The 18,339-nt window shown below is 36.5% G+C and overlaps 1 non-coding gene across 1 annotated transcript; it reads right to left on the bottom strand.

The window, feature by feature from the left end:
• Positions 1–13,680: 13,680 nt before the first annotated feature.
• On the bottom strand, positions 13,681–13,782 carry LOC125151028 (U6 spliceosomal RNA). The gene has a single exon (XR_007146589.1). It is a non-coding gene; the product is annotated as a U6 spliceosomal RNA (small nuclear RNA).
• Between the last annotated feature and the right edge of the window lie 4,557 nt (positions 13,783–18,339).

Here is an 18,339-nt window from a genome sequence, read left to right as displayed (position 1 = left end):
TTTTGATTGCATTATGTTTTCATGCCATTTTTCCTCATGTACAAGATTTAAAGATTAAGTAAAAACAAAAACAAAAAAACCTTGGAATAACAATACTGATACATGCAGAAAGTTTCAATTTCTTGTGTAACAAAGTAGACAGCTTAAATGTAAATAAAAAAGACTAATGAAATAGCATTTATTTTGCAAATGCTAGGTGCTATACTCTTACACATACCTCACTTCATTATTTTAGATTAAAACCCTAGACTACACAGATATTCAAACTCTTAAAAGATAAAACCAAATTCCAGAGTATAAAAATTGAGAGGAAGAAATGGCATTCAAATTCAGAGCCAACACTTTCAACCCAGAGATTTGTATTTCTTTCAACTACAGATCCTGAATCTGTTCCAATGGTTTAGTAATATTTTTTAATAAGGCATTAATGTTAAATTTAAAGTAAATTCAATATTTCTTCTAAATACAAAGATAAGTTAACCAAAAAAGGAAGCGTTAAAATTACATCCTTAAATAGTGTTAAGATTACATCCTTGAAAATAGGATTAAATCCTATTTTCAAATGGAACCAGAGTATTTCTTCTCATTTATATCATGTCATTATCAGCTTAATATTGTAGATTTTCAAACATGCCAACATGTTTTTTTATGTCATTATTTATTCCTTAATAGTGAGAGGTGCTTGCACCAAAGGCGTAGGATATAACCAAGGGATAGGACAGGTTAATAAGATACATCATGAATGAGTTAGGTCCTACACACAGGATATCTGATTTTATCCTCATTGTAGCCCTATGAGGTAGAGATTTTCATTTACAGTTAACTGAGAAATACTGATAACTGAGAAAGAGAGAAGTTCTATATTAGCGTACATCACATTTTGGTTTGTGTTCAAAATCGCGCGCGCGCACACACACACGCGCACACACACACACACACACACAGACACACACACACACAGACACACACACACACACACACACACACACACACACACACACAGTAAAGCATCAGAGTTTTTCTTCCTACCACCCGTCTCTGCCTAACCTACCCTCCCTAACACCCTAAGGGGTACAGGGACATGGATGCTGTGCAGCCTGAGGATAATATAAACATTGCATGTCAAGAGTTAGCAAGATGAAGATAGCAGCTTGCATAGTGGCAAGTCCCAAGTGCTGGGGGGGGGGGGGGGGACTGTAACAAATGTTTCCACTTGCTTCTGTGCCCATTTTTACAACCAATACTTGCACACACAAAATATTTTCTGCTCATATTTATACTATTTTTATAAAAACAAATAATCATTTGAAAATAATCTGTGAGGAAAGACTGGGAAATGTGCATTGTCAGGGACTTATCCACAAAATTGTCCTGGATAATACCCTCTCTAGGAACGTTTGAAGTTGTTCTTATCTCTGTTTCTAGACAGCTTCATAAGAATAATAAAATCTCTCAAGTCATTGCTACCTGGATTGCTGCTTGTCCTCATTATGTTACTCTAAGTCTCTCCAGAGATTTGACTAGAAAAGGGTTTTGAATGGGATATATTGTATCTTATTAATCTTACAAATTATCATTTTGAACTAAATCTACATGTTGACATGTCTGACACCCCCACTACATGATAGATTTTCTATTCCTTAAAAGCAGGAGACATTTCTTATCTTCTTTGTTTCATAGCATTTAACCCAGTTCTTGTTACAAAGAACTTACTCAAATAAGAGTTTATTGACCTAAACTACATATTATTCTTTAGTGAGAAAATAACTTTGTCTTAGAAATAATGAACCAATTTTCTCTTAAACTACTTTGGTGCTTTAATAGTCCCTCAGGAAGCGGATGTACAGATGAGGAATAATTCTGAATCCATAGAGGACTAACATTGACACACACCCTGTAATGGAGGTCAACCTTTTGACTTTCCCCAAATAGAACACAATTTCTTTCTTGCCAAGGGGAGCTATTCCACTTACCATTACATCCATGGGAAATCCAGAAGGTGGTAATAATTTCATTAAAGTATCAAGTTTAAATTTAAACATACATGGGAAGCACAGGGCCTTATTTGAGATACTTACTTAAATTCACTAAGACAATTTTATTGGGAATGATTGATACACAGAAAGAATTTCTCTGGATATAAAGTCTCTCTATATGTTTTAAGAGATTAAAAGTATTTCCTTCAAGCACAGGAATTATCTTGTAGATATATTGCCCTGCTAGAATGGATGTATTCATATTGTAAAGTAAATGAATCAAGATTGAGCCAGTAGTTAGGATTTAATAAATTAACGATTATATATTTGATGTAAGTATCCACAACCAGTCTCAATTCCAAAACAAACGTAAAAAAAATGAAGGATTCAAGAAGAGTCACATATCATAATTGGTAATTTATTATATGTTATAATGCGTGAATGGAATGTCCATTGTGATGGACCTGCCGAGAGTTCCTTCTGAGCAAGATGGATTCTGCATTTAAATATCTTTATTCCATCTTTGAACAAACAGCTATTAGGGAATGATGTTCCTCAATGATACTTCCTTATATTTTGGTGTCCTGCTATAGAATTAAAGGGAAAAAATGTGTGCCTGGTTTCTAGAAATATTTCACGAATAAGGAAATAAAATTTGTTCTGTATACAGAAACATACAAATTAAGGAAAGTGGGGAATTTCTACTTTGTGTTTTCAAAGGCTTCTTCCTCCACACTTATTCAATGCATCTTGGAACAGACACAGGAATTTATAGTAAATCTATGTTGAATAATTCTTACCAAGCACTTACTATGTGTGAAGCTCTGTCCTAGAATCTGGGGGTACAGACATGAACAAAACTGAGACCCACTATCATGAAATTTAATTGCAGTTCAGGGGAAGGGAAATGATTTAAAAATGAGATCAACGAATAGGGAATATAACTTCCACTGGTGATAAATTCTATGAAGAAAAAAAAAAAAACTAAAGGTGAGACAGTGAAGAGTAACAAGGTTCTACACAGGGTTATTAGGGAAGGACTATTTACAGGGGTAACATTTGAAAAAGAGACCTAAAGCATCTAAAACTATCAGATGGCTAGAGACCTCTGAGAACCATAATGACAGCAGAAACTACAGTAGCAAAGACATAGAAACAAGCACTAGATGGCAGGTTTAATAATAGAAGAGGGCCAAAGTGGCTAGAGCAAAGGAAGCACGAAGAGATACTAGAACATTGAAATTGGCAAGGCAGTCAGGTTTCAGATCATGGATATCCTTCCACGTTACAGTACGAGTTTATAGTTCAAGCAGGGAAATTAAGCAATCAGATTTCCTTTGAAAACATCTCTCTGCATGTAGTGTGAGTAAAAGGCAGAATGGGTATAGAAGAGACTAGGAAATTAGGAGGACATGATAGTGTTATAAGAAATTGATAATGATTTGAAGTGGGCTTATGCCAGTCTTTTTTATTTTCTTAGAGAGAGAGCACAAGTAGCGTAGAGGGACAGAGGGAGAGGGAAATAGAATCTTAAGTGGGCTCCACACTCAGAATGGAGTCCAACATGGGGCTCAATCTCACAACCCTGGGATCATGACCTGAGCCAATACCAAGAGTCGGACACTCAACCAACTGAGTCATCCTGGTGCCCCTATAGCAGTCATATTTGATAAATATTTTGTATTTAGAGAAAACATGACTTACTGCTGAATTGGATGTGAGGCAAGGAATAAAGAAAGACTTGTTTTATAAGTCAGCTCTCAAAGTTCCTTAAAAGTTAACAATTTGTGGGGTGCCTGGGTGGCTCAGTCAGTTAAGCACAGACTTTGGCTCAGGTCATGATCTCACAGTTCATGGGTTCAAACCCTGCGTCAGGCTTCTGTGCTGACAGCTCAGAGCCTGGAGCCCGCTTTGGATTCTGTGTCTCCCTCTCTCTGTGCCCCTCTACCACTAGCACTCTTTCTCAAAAATAAACATTTTTTTTAAGTAACAGTTGGGTTTTGTGAGCTGTTATAACCTGGCTCCAGCACACCACTTGGTCAAATCCTTACTCCTTAGGGTAAGGTAGTAAGATTGTTGTCATAATATACAATTATTTCAAATTTTGATAATTATTGACACATTGTCTCAACAAATTTATTCAGTTAGCATTTTTATCAGTAGAATCTGTTTATCAGTGCCCTCTATAAAATTAATAACAGTGCTTAAATTTTTCAATCTTGTAAATGATATTTCACTGTTATAATTTTCTATTACTTTACTGATTCATAAAGTATTTGTGTTTATTAGCCATTTGTTTTTCCTATAAAAATAGGAAGTTACAGCCTTAAATTTTTTTCATAGCAATTGCCTTATTTTTGCATGAAATGTAACAGTCATAAATATGTTCTATCTATTCAATCAATTTATGGTGAATTATACAGCAATAAAATAAAATCTGTCAACATTTACCATTGAGGCTTTCAGTTTTCATGCCAGGTATAAAGGCAACCTTACCCATACACTAGATTCTACAATCATTCTCTGTTATACAATTTTATATTATTTTTTATAAGCTATTATATTGACATTTATGTGTGTATACTATGAAAATGGATCGAATTTTACTTTCCCCTAAAGTGATAGTTTTAGTATTTTCTTTAATTTTTTTTTTATGTAGGCTATGCCCAGATACTGCCTTCTGATAAGAAAGTAGATACCTTCTAAAGTAATTTTGGCCATAGGTAATGATATTTGTATCATACTGTGAAAAATACTGGGTTATCCAATATATCGTGTTAAGGCTATTGGCGGTTTATTCTGAAAAAGGCAAAATATTTAGGAATATACATATTACTTTTTTCTGAGGGTAAGGACAAGAGCAGAGAATGAAAGCTAAGGTTTGATCACATCATGGACAATAACACACTGGATTGCTTACCAGATATTTGTACATTTCATGGAGACGATTAAGACGGATACCAGTAGATAAACACAGAGTTTAAAGGAATGTGACTGAGGGACTTTTTCCCCAATTAAAGCTGCTAGTATAAAACCTATTTTCCATTTAAATATTTATTGTATCCAACATAATATTTGTATTTTCTAATGAAATCTCTTCTTGATGACAAAACAGAGCACTGGAGCATACCAACTGTGGATAGATGGTTTAAGATGCCCTCACTCCCATGTGTGGATCTGGGTGAACGCTGTCGGGTAGGCTCTCTGTCCACAGAGTCTCTCCACACTGTAGTCTATTTAAGGGGATCCTTACAGTGTTACAGACAGGAATGTTTCAAGTTGGAAAACCCCAATTTGATCATTTCAGGATCTTATTAAACTTCTTTTTGTGTCCTGTTTTCCAATGCTCCATGCCAAAGCAAAGATAGGTAGCAAAGAACAGAGTCACGTGAGTGAAAGCTGCATACAAACTTGGATACCAGAAGCCAAGATTCATTTGAAAGCATTAAAGTAATAATCTACCACAGTGTTCTTCCTAGTTCATGTTCTGACAACAATACAGAGGAACCAAAAACTATTGAGACGTTTCTCGGAGGGATTTTTTTCCTTTTTGAAACTAATTTCATTACTAATGATTAGTAGATGGTGATTCATTGTGTAAACATCATATTCCATTTCATAGAAGATATAGTTTAACTTTATACTTTGCTAATTAGAGGTAAATTCTGTTATCCATGACTATAGGGAAGGCTGAACTATGCTCAGGTATATCATGTCAAGTAAGTCTCCACAATTATACATCACATTAATCATTTGAAGATTTCAGTGGATATTAAGGTCCAAAACATTATAATAGCATATAACAGGTCAAAAATATCACTATCAAAAACAATTCAAGTCCTTAGATTTACAAGTGAATAGATAACAATCGTAACAGATCTTGTGAAATTTAAAAAAAAGAAATGACTCAAATATTTCTGTCATGTTTGCAGAGATAACACTAGGGAAAATGATCAAGGCAAAAAGAACAAAAATAGCCGTGTGGTGTTTCATTTGTGCAGCTGCATTTGGAAACATGGGAATGAACCTAGACTCTACTGATGATGATGTTTGTTAAAACACCTGCTTTACCACTAAATGGAAGTGAATGATTTATGATGTATGTTGGTCCAAAATGAGTCACAGGGCTAAAATCCAGGGCTGGTACATTCTGAAGGCTCCAGGGGAAAATCCTTTTCTTTCCTCTTCCAGTTTCTAGTGCCTGCCAACATTCCTTGGCTTGTATCCATACATCTCCAATCTCCGCTTCAATAATCAGTAACCACATTACCTTCTCTTCTGTAAGTCAAATCTTCCTCTGCCTCTCTCTTATAAGGACACTTGTGATTATACTTAGAATGCACCCAGATAGCCATCATAATACTCATCTCAAGATCTTTAACTTAATCACATCTGAGAAGTCTCTTTTGCCATGTCATTGAACATGCACAGGTTCTAGGGCCCAGAATGTAGATATATTCAGGGACGCTTAGTAAGCCAACTCTAACTCCATAATCATGTGAAAACATAGTCAAAATACAAATACTGTCCAAATCACAAAAATGACTGACATCCCCCTGTGAAATATTAGTGGCTGCTGCTTATCAATTACAGCTTTAGCCTCACATGTATCTTCCTTCCTTCCAGATTAAGATTTCTCCAGTTACGGGGCACCTGGGTGGCTCAGCTGGTTGAGCGTCCGACTTCGGCTCAGGTCATGATCCTGCAGTTTCTGAGTTCGAGCCCCATGTCAGGCTCCGTGCTGACAGCTAAGAGCCTGGAGCCTGCTTCGGATTCTGTGTCCCCCTTTCTCTGCCCCTTCCCCACGCATGCTTTGTCTCTGTCTCTAAAAAATGAATAAATGTTAAAAACAATTTAAAAAAAAGATTTCTCCAGTTACCTAATCACTGAATTACCCTTACTTCCTGATAGAATCCAATCCTGGTTGAATCCAATCAACCTTTCTATCACTCTCTTTCTGACATGTCCATGATTCCCATGGTTTGGGTTCTGCTTCTCTGTAATGAGCAATGAGCAAGAAAACCTGTTCAACTACTGTTGTATCCCTGGTGGCCTTTGGCTAGAGAACTTGGCAAAGGAAAATCCACAAAATGTAAGTATATATTTGAAACTCATATAAATGAAAAAGATTAGGATTAGAATCCTGACTGTATTAAAAATAGTGCTACAACACAATAAGGGAAAACACCCTAACATAAGAATTGACAAAGAACATCAACTTCAGAGATTAAAAAAACGAAAATATGAAGAGATACTTGACTTCATTAGTAAGTAGGGAAATAAAATTAAAATCATAAAAACAGGTTATAAAATACCTCCACCTTGACTAGAGGAATAAAATTTTGAAATTTTTATACAATGAAACTCCTATAGTGCCAGTAAAAATGTAAATTGGTCAATCATATCACATCACATCACAACAGAAACGGGTTGAAATGATCTTGGAAATCTCAACAGTAGTTTTCCTGGTAATACTGTTTTTAAAAACCTCAATGTTCAGGGTGCTTGAGTGGCTCAGTCGTTTCAATGTCCAACTTTGGCTCAAGTCATGATCTCAGAGCTTGTGAGTTTGAGCCCCGCGTTGGGCTCTGTGCTGACAGCTCAGAGCCTGGAGCCTGCTTGGGATTCTGTGTCTGTGTCTCTCTCTGCTCCCCCTCCACTCACACTCTGTCTCTGTCTTTCTCTCAAAAATAAACTTTGAAAAAATTGTTAAAAGTGCCTTAAAATCAGGAGATTTAACATAAAGATTAAAGTGTCTAATCTTTCTTTAAAAAATTGAAAAATTTGAGACACCTGGGTGGCTCAGGTGGTTAAATGTCTGACTTCAGCTCAAATCACGATCTCACGGTCCAGGAGTTCGAGCTCTGGGTCAAGCTCTGTGCTGACAGCTCAGAGCCTGGAGCATGCTTGGGATTCTGTGTCTGTGTCTGTCTCTGTCCCTAGCCCGCTTGTGCTCACTCACTCTTACTCGCTCACTCTCAAAAAATAAACATTAAAAACAATAAGATAAATACAAAAGAAACCCTCAATGTGCATTAAAGTAGAATTAAAAAAAAAACAGTTAACGTCTTTCAAATTTATGGGACATTATTGTAGTAATAATGAATGAACAATAGCTGCCATACAAATTGAATGCAGAAAAATATATCTATCAGGAGACTAGACACAGTGTAACACCATTTTTATGAACTCCAAATTGCACAACGTGTATTACTTTAATTTTTTTTAATGTTTATTTATTTTTGAGAGAGAGACAGAGCACGAGTGGGGGGTGGGGAGGGGCAGAGAGAGAGGTAAACACAGAATCTGAAGCAGGCTCCAGGATCTGAGCTGTCAGCACAGAGCCCAATGTGAGGCTCGAACTCACAGACCGTGAGATCATGACCTGAGCCCAAGTTGGCTGCTTAGCCAACTGAGCCACCCAGGTGCCACTAACGTTTATTACTTTAAATTATTCTTATCTAGGGTTAAAGTATACGCAAAAAACAATAGAATTATAAAATCCAGAATTTGGAGGGGCACACAGATTTTTGCCAATGGTGTCATTATACCCCATTTTGTAGTGAGGGTGGGGGTTGTTTAGCTAATTATGTTTTATTGCATACATATATGTGTATATATATATATATATGTAAATGCATATAAATGTAATCTGTTCAATTCTATGGAGTAATATTATACATTTTTTTGAATACTCTAATTTTGGAGCCAAACTTCTCCTTAGCTAAATGTTAAGTAATGTGAGTGCTGAGAAGCCTTTCTTTAACTCCAATTCTTCCCTGCTCAAAATGTGAAGCCACCAACATTAATTCAGTTTCACCTTTCCCTGATCCCAGTATTTCTACTTACAGGGGTCTCTCCAAATTTCCCTTGCAGGCTGAATCCCTTGCAAAAATGCTACATCATTTGTCTAGCTGCTCTTATATTTGCTTTAGCCTTCCTCTCCTCTGTGACCTACTTGATAGAGGAATTGTGGCCTCATATGTAAGCAATGTGACTAAGATAATTTGCCAGATTTTCTCACCCTCAGGCTTATGAATTATTTTACCCTTATGGGAGACCATTGTATTTCCCAGCTCACAACATTTACTTTTAGATAAATCTTTCTATTCTTTCTTTTCCACCTTACCAGGGATCCACATGTTTTAGAATAAGTGTTTTGATAATAATTAATTTTTTAAAATCTCCTGATATTACAGTATAGTTTAATTCTGATGCTCTTATCTTGAATTACAGTCTTATTCTAATTTATCTTTTCAGATATTGTCTCCTTGATGACACCTGTGCCTATATCATGTGGCCCTCAGGTTATCACTAAACATTTAACTTTGATGTATGTTATTAGCAGGTAATAACAATTTGTTTAATTCGGCCAAAAACCATTTTTAGTTTCAATATTAGCATCTCCCTAAATTAAGAAAATTACTGACCTGATTTAAAGTTACTAAGATTTAAGTGAAGTGCACTGCATTGGACCAATATAAATCTGACCACAAGTCACTCTATCAAATGCTTCTGCAATACATTGAGAGATTTCCACAGAAGCTCTTTTTTAAAACACAAAACATACATTGCCCAAGGATAGGAGTGGGGAATAAAATCAAAATAACAGTCTTCATTTAAATTACTCTCTGGCACTTAACAGTTGAGATATATATGTATATTAGAATACTGATTTTCAAACTTTCATAATAAAAAGACCTCTTAACCTTATCAGTATTTGTTTGGGAACTGAATCATTTTAGAAGAAAATGAAAAGACTTAAAGGCTTAATGAGATGCTGTATTAATCAGAAGTAATTATAACACCCAGTTCAGAAGATTTAATTTCAAAAAGCCTATGGAGATACAAAAAAACAAAAACAAGCGTCAAAAAAACTTAAGAGCAAGGAAATTGAAGAGGAAATAGAAAAAATATTAGCACAATTATTGCAGTTTTACCCCAAAGTGCTTTAGAGAATGCCCTATCTTGTTCCAACATAGTCCTTTTTCCAAATGAATAAAAACAGGAGATGAAGCAGACTGAACATTCAGAAAAATATAACACAGAGAACTCATTTATGATTCCAACAGTTTGCAGACAATCAACAGAATCAAGATCCCAAACACAAGAATCTAGTCTGAAGATTTGTTCGTGTAGTAACCAGTCATAGCAATACTGTTCTTTCACTGCATACCATAACTACCCTATATCATCACTCATGACAATGTGCTCTTCCCTTCTGGACTACTTACATTACTTCGTGTCTCTGTTTCATATTTATATTTACTGAGCACTCTCTCTTTGAGAATTATATGGTATTTTTGACAAACGGTGTTTCCTTTTCTCCTATAATTGTTAATAGAACATGTGAATAAAATAAAGACAGGACTTTAAATATCTCCCTGATTCGAAAATAAGTAACAACAAATGAAATTATGCTAGCTTTGCTTTTTTGGACGACCTTTTCTCCCTCTTAACACTCTCCCTAGCTAATTTTATTCATTCCATATGAGCAATTATATCTGTATATTGATGAATCTCAAATCTTTATCATACCATTCTCCTAAACTTCAGATCCGTGCGTCTGAGAAGATCCGTGCTCTAAGATAAAGACATCTCCCCAAGCCCACCACCTTCCTGGGTGCAGCCTGCCCCCACTCCATGCACAGATACAAAGGTCAGGCACTTTGACTCCAGTCCAGAACAATGCTGAACATTCAGCTCAGCTGAAGCTCAATTGTGCCTCTGTCCTGCATTGCCATCTGAGTTACCCTCTGCTCAACCCTACTTCTGTCTCCTCCTCCCTACAGGTGTTATTCATTCTCAAGATAACTCTCCCTAATCATATTCCTGAATGTTCCTTGCCATTTCAGAGTCAGCTTCCTGAGAAAGCCAATCTGCAATACCTTCCAACTCAATGCCCCAACTATATTGTGAGTATACCATATTACAGCTTACTCTTCGCACAAAACACACCCACACGTACCATCAAATGTCATAACCAGTCTTACACCAGAAGATTAAAGCAAACTGTTGCCACCACATCATTTCACAGAAAAGCCCTGCAAAGTAATACAATTACAGGACAACTTTCTCAATAGAGTAATTATAAAGAAAAAATTTAAATATAAAGAAGTGAGCTAGTTTTATTTTTGAGAAAGCTCTTTAATAAAACTGGCGGTAGCCAGATTGCACAAATACCTGTGGAGGTGGACAGCTGCCATAAAATCCTGTATTAGGTAGCAAAAACACTTTTTCAGGAGTGGAATGCTTCCCCACTCATCCTAATGAATAATTCACATAAAGCTCTTTTCTCATCAATGACAGCTAACATGGCTTAGCTAAGTCCAAATGAATGGTGAGTTAATGAAAAGACAGAGCCATGTACAAACTGAGCTAAGCCAAATGTTTGCTATCAAAGCAAAGTGAAAATTTGACACAATTATGAGAAATATATATATTTCTGCATTCACTGTATATTTCTCATAATTGTCTCAAATTTATAAATATGATGTATTTATTAGTACCAAATTATCATATATATATTTCTGCATTCAATGTTTTTGAATATTTGTTTTCTCAATTATGAAATATGGATACTAATATACTAATATATTTCATGATCATTGGTAGTTTTCCTTAAAATGTACAGACACTCAGTGCTTCCTATGATGTAGATGTTAAGTAAAGATGTTAAAACTTTGTTACAGCACCTAGTGGAGGATCCTCAAAAGCCTAAAATTAAAGGTTAACACTTAAGTTTGCTTGTTGTATTCACATAACCCATCATGTTTTTTATAAATTATAAACAGTGTCCTCTGGTCGATCAGGAAGAAAATATAACTTCTTACTTTAGAGAACAGGAAATGGGTAATTTTTAGTCAGACACAGAGAGATTTGTTGCCACACCCTTCAGGAGAACCATCCAATCCAGTTCACTCATTTTGTTGTTGTTCTGTGTTTTGTTTTGTTTTGTGTAGTTTTGTTGTTTTTGTTTTTTTTAACATCTGAGGGCTCTTTTATATTGCCTCAGTCCATTTGGGCTACTATAAAAAAAATCACAAACAGTGTAGATTACAAATAACAGAAGATTATTTCTCATAGTTCTGGATCCCAGGAGTTCAACAGGAGGGCATCAGCAGATTCAGTGTCTATTGAGGTCCTACTTTCTGGTTCTTAGATACTATCATCTTGCCACATCCTCCCATGGTGGAAGGGCACTCGATTCCACTGGATTCTCTTTTATAAAGGCCCTAATTCATTAATGAGGACTCTACCCTCATGACTTAAGTAGCTCCAAAAAGCCCCATGTCTACCAACATCTTTGGGGGTTACAATTTCAACACGTGAATTTGGAGGGGACACAAGTCTTCATAGCACAGTATATGTACAAAATCTAAAGAGAACCCTTAATAAAACGGAAACAATAACAGGGTCATGGTACTCATTTTACTTAAGAAGGATTCAACTGAGAAAAAGAACTGCACTTCGGGGAAGCAGCCAGAAGCAAAACATTATGGAGCCTATGCCACAGACACCTTATCATATTCTCATGAAGTATAATATCAAATCTCTACTATTGGTGGTGGTGGTATATATTCTCCCCACACTAATTTCTGCTTCAGATGGCCTCTGCTTTTCAGACTGTAACATACCACCACACTCCCTGGTTACCACCATCCCTACTGCTGGACACCTATGTTACTTTCATTGGATGCTGCAGTTCCTGAAAGACACAGATACTTCTGCAAGGTACTATTACTGTTTCTCAATTCACTTCATCCGCATAAGTCTCACTATTTATGCTCAGCAATGCTACTTCCTAAGGCACTACTGTCTCATCCAGGTCCCTCTGCCAAACATCTTTTCTGCTCCACTGCTGCTTGCACTTAGCTTCTGCCAAAGATTCCCTGTAATCTTTGCACTCCTGTGACTCTGCTGTGCACTATAGTGAAGGAGGAGAAATAATTCTGTCTTTTCCTCTCAGTGTTTTAATTCCTATCAAGAAGTAGCATAGAACTTCCTATAGCCAACAGAGTAAAACTACATTTCCTATATTTATAAATAAATCCTAGCTGCTTCTCAAGACACAGACACGGATTCACTGGAAGTTAAACAAGAGGTAAATCAGCGTTAGATGTTACTAGGTGACCCGATTTACACAGTAACAGGAAGCATGCATATAAGGACAAAGCTTGCCCCTACTGCCTGCTCATCAGGGACTATTTGCCAGGCTGAGGGGTTCTGCTGAATTGCTCTTTCCAATGTCTTTGGAAATGAATCACAGGGCCTTCCAGTTTTAGGAAAATACTGTACTTGCTTTTTTCAAGCATTGCAGAAGCTGACATAAAGAAAGACAACAGGGTCTCACCTTGATTCTGAAGTTTTCACTTCAATCCAAAAGCTATGTTAAACTTACCTCCTTGGCTAGACCATGTGACTGAGCCCCTCTCCCCTCCCCCCCCACCACGCCCCCATTTAGCTCCAGGAAGGAAGCAGAACCAAAAAAGAACCTGCATAGAATTAGGTATGCTGCCATTCATCATTCTCTCTCTCTACTCATATATTTTCAGTAGAAGCAATGATACAATTAGATACCTGAGCTTTTGAGATTTAACACATAAGCATTTACGGTTCCCAGGATTTAGACAGGGTCTCAAAGGTAGGTGGCCTTCCTATTTTCATTGCACTCATAAAACAAAAACAAAAACAAAAACAAAAACTTAATGTGGAACCTGTCACAAATTTGCATATCATCTTTGCACAGTGGCCAGGCTAACCTTCTCTGTATCATTCCGTTAGCATATGCACTGCCAAAGCAAGCATCCCTAGTAAAAATCCTAATGTCCCTTCTAGGAGCAGAGTTTGAGTACTAGGCCACACTTATCAACTGACTCTTCCTTTCAGATGTATTTTTTTTTCCAGTTTTTTAGGATACTTTTATTCCCAAGTTCAAGGTCAATCTCTGAGATCAACTGAAGCTGGAATCTTCTTTCACATTATGCCCACTAAGTTAAAAATGATTATTTGCTCTAATGTTGTTTATATTTCCCTTGATAAATATAATAGAAAGGAACAAAGAATAAAAACCACGAGTATATATGATCAGAGCTTTTCAAGTTGACTGGAAGATGGAATTGTTCAGAAGGACTTATCTCTTTCGTAAACCAACTTAGAAAACAAGATCATAGAAGACCTGAAATGTTAATTCAATTGGGATATGTGATACAGAACAATAACTGTGGTCAGATTAGCTACATTTTCAAATAGAAAAACTAAGCTGCAGGATATTATATACTGCTCTTATTTAAAATTGAAAGCAACCCAGAGATACTTATGCATTTTTAAAATGACTTTAATTGGCTCATTTCACACCAGGAAGTCAGTGTTTGTTAAATTATTAAGAAAAGACATCATATAATGATACGGGTCAAGTTCTTTATAAAACGTCTTTACAATGAAAAATTTACTGCAGTGAGTATATTGTCAAGGCACAGGTTAGTGAACTATAATGCTTTGGGGGTCTTAAAATAGTAAAATCAAGAAACTGGTAATTCAGTATGACAAATGCTTTTCTTTTTAACAGACTGCTAAAAATCCTCATATTTCATTTTTATTCTCTTCTTTATTAACCCTCATTCAAATGTAAAAGGATAGTGTGGGAAATGAACCTTAAATGGACCACTCTTGCCTTTCTGGAAAATTATACTAATCACATTATCTTATTGTCCAATTAAATAAATCATCTTTTCTGGTAGTAGTACAGTGACATTATCACCTTTTTAATATCTCAGGAACAAAATGCACAGCTGAAACACTTCCTCCAAATAAGAGAATATCAGCATGAGCCCCAACATATCTATTCCAGTGCATCTCTGATTTTCTACGAATAACCTTTAAAAAGATCAAATATTAATTTGAGATATTAAGTATGTTTAAACCTAAGTTGCCCTAAATCAGTATTTTTTACTTGATGTTCATTTGTAACCTCAAAATGACACATATTTCAGGTGCATGTGTGCATTTGAAATTTGTGATGAAAAGAATTCCTAACTTTAATCAAATTATCAAAGAAATCACACAAAATTGCTTAAAAATTATTTTCTCAATCATTTCTGGATTGAAGCATTGCAATGCCCAATTGATCAAATATCAGCTGAGGGACTGAGGCTTAAAATAAGCTCATGACAAAAGATTTCAAGAAGCATCAGGTTGGTTACTCCCCACTTGATAAATAAGATCTACAATAACAGTGCTGCCTGGCTTAGTACATGGTCCTTAGCCTGATTCTTATTTATCTTAACATTCATATACTCTCATAAATTTGAGCTAGGATTTCAAGGAGGATAGACCAAATTACTGGTCCGTCGCCAGGAGAAGAGATGGAAACAGATCTTGAAAGATTAATGCTGCCTTGTCACCACAAACTCCTCTATTATCTTAAAGCTAGGAAGAGTGCTAGCTTACCAAGGAGGAGTAGGCCACTTCTGCTTCCTCAGAGACTTAAGTGATATGGATATTAAAGACTTTCAGGTGTATAAACCCGAATACCCTGATCTCATGCACAGAGTTCCTTTCTTCCCTAGTCAGGGTGCTTTCCCCACCACTGGAGACCTGTCCAGATCGAGCATATAAAGCTTCTTGAAGCCCTTTTACACTTATGGATAGCTCTGGACCTGACTCTCAACTTTTCTTGATCTCAAGCTATAGGGATGCTGGGATCTCTTTATATGACCCCAAGAAGGTCCAATGGCTTTTACTCTAAGCTTTTAATTGATTAGTCACTTGCCATTTTTATTATCTTTCTTCAGAACATCAATTACTCCCACCAACAAGTATCTTCTTTTTCATTACTCTTTCTCCGTTTAGGAGACTGATACATCTAGCAAATTACTAACTTGTTCTCAAGTATAACATTCACTTCACTACCAGTGAAAGTCTGAGCAACCACATTGCTACCTTGGGCTAATGTCTACTCATACTCAAACCAACTACCTGGATTCTCCTTGCTGTAGATACAGTTCCAAAATCCCTTCACATCTTTCTGGACCCATATCTGGCACTGTCTGTAATGAGTTGAATTCCCTAGTATACAAACTCTGAGGTTTATTTGAGTACAGAGAGCTTACTAGGTTGTGTTCTTGAAGGGAAACGGGAGGAAATAAAATTAGGCTGAGGAAGAAACTGGACTACGATGAAGTCATACAAGGCCTCTGCCATTCCGCAAGGGGCTATAAAGCAAGAATGGTCCTTCAGAGCTTTCTCATGTTGGGACATGGAGCAAGGTTTATATAACCAGTCCCAGGTTTCAGAAGAAAGTATGACCAGAGGAAAAGTGGCTCTCTTTGGCTGAAGGCAACTCGCAGAGAATTGGCAGATAAGGCTGTGCTATAGTCTGTAGATTTATATCCCCTGCACCAAATTCATACGCCAAAATTCTAATCCACAAGGTGATGATTTTAGGAGGTGGGGTCTTTGGGAGGTGTTAGGTCATGAGAGCTCAATTCTGATTGGGATTAGGGCTTCTGAAAAAGAGACCCCAGAGAGCTAGCTTGTCCCTTCCACCCCATGAGGTGATAGCACCATCTATAAACCAAGAAATGGACTCTTACCAGCCACCACACTGAATCTGCTGTTGCCAAGATCTTTGACTTCCCAGCCTCCACAACTGTAGAAATAAGTGTTGTCTATAAGCCACCCAACACATGGTAATTGTTATAGCAGCCCAAACAGACTGAGATAGGCTGTCTGTATCTGCAGCACTCCAGCAACCAGAAGAATCATTCCTTCAGTTCTGAAAAGTAACATGAGGGTGCAACACACAGCATACACTAAAATAGTGCAATTAAATTGAATAACTAGCACAGTCATCAACGACCAAAGGTTTATTGCTCATTGATGCCTGGCTAAATCAGACCTGAGGACCCTTTCATTTCCCTGTTATTAGAAGATAATAACTATTTAGTTAAGAAAATTGATAAACTACTCAGCTAGTAAGAAAAATACTCAACATATATGTGAAAAAGAAATGAAACCAAATCAAAACAAATGTCTGTTAAGAGCTTGGTTATAGAGTAGATACTCAATACTTCTTGCATGGTTAAAATTCTTGGACACAATTAACTAACCTTCAAATTACATCACCTTTTTATACATTCAAGGGACCAGCATCTATTTCCTTCTCTCCTATTCTTCCACCCAAGGCCAAGTGGGAGGTATGAGGGCAGAATGAGTGGCTACAGGAAGCTTTAGGGAGATTCCAAGGATGGGAAGTGAGGCAGCATGAGGAGCCAAATTTGAATTTGAATCTTAGTAGGCGACAGTGAGACTTAAGCATTGAATGTGGAAAGAGAAGAGTCAGGAGGAACACTCCCACGAAATTCAGGGGCTTAGTTTCAGGGATAAGCACATTAACTTCATGCTGGGAAGGCCAATATGATATTGCATAAGAGAGATGTTGCATGAGAAAGATATTACAAAGAATCCAAGTGAATCATTTTGAAGTTCTTGCTATACTATTTTCTAGAACAATTTTAGATTAACAGGAAGATTATGAAAATAGTGAGTAGAGTTCCCATATAACCCACATCCAGTTTTTCCATTATCATCTTATATCAGTATGGTAACTTTGTTACAGTTAATCAACCAATATCGATGTATTATTATTATATATTGTTATTCAGATTGCTTGAGTTTTTCCCCTAATTTCCTTTTTCTCTTCCATAATCCCAACCAAGGTACCACATTCCAACTAGTTGTCATGTCTCTCTAGATTCTTCTTGACTATATCAGTTTCTTAGACTTTCCTTGTTGAAGACAGTCAGATATTTTGTAGAATGTGTAGAATGTGTTTCTATTGAGATTTTCCTGATGTCTTCTTCATTATTAACATGAGGTTATGGGATTCCAGGAGGGAAATCACAAGGAAAGGTACCATTCTTATCGCATCAGGAATAAATAATAATGTGCCTTAATCACAGTTGTTATTAATGATCACCTGAGGTAGTGATTATCAGATTTCTCCACTGTAAAGTATCTCTATACCCATCCCTTTTCCACACTGTATTCTTTTGAAGTTACTATGCACAGCCCACATGTAAGAAGTGGTGAGCAATACTCGGCTTCCTCATGGTTAAACTACCTACGTAAATTATTTTTCAATTCTTCTTAACAGGAATTTTGTCTCACATCTGCATTTACTTATCCATTCATTTCTTTACATCAGCATAGATTCACAGATACGTATTTGATCCTTTTGGTTACAGATCAGTACTACTTTTTTTGTTCAGATTATTCCTGTTGTGACCATTGGGAGTTTCATTCAATTGGTTCCTGTATTCCACTGACATACCTCTCCATTGTGGTATTTTATTTTATTTTA

The sequence above is a fragment of the Prionailurus viverrinus genome, chromosome D4 (assembly GCF_022837055.1).
Source record: "Prionailurus viverrinus isolate Anna chromosome D4, UM_Priviv_1.0, whole genome shotgun sequence".
NCBI lineage: Eukaryota > Metazoa > Chordata > Mammalia > Carnivora > Felidae > Prionailurus > Prionailurus viverrinus.
The sequence above is the reverse complement of the archived record's forward strand: the minus strand, read 5'-3'. Positions and strand labels throughout refer to the sequence as shown.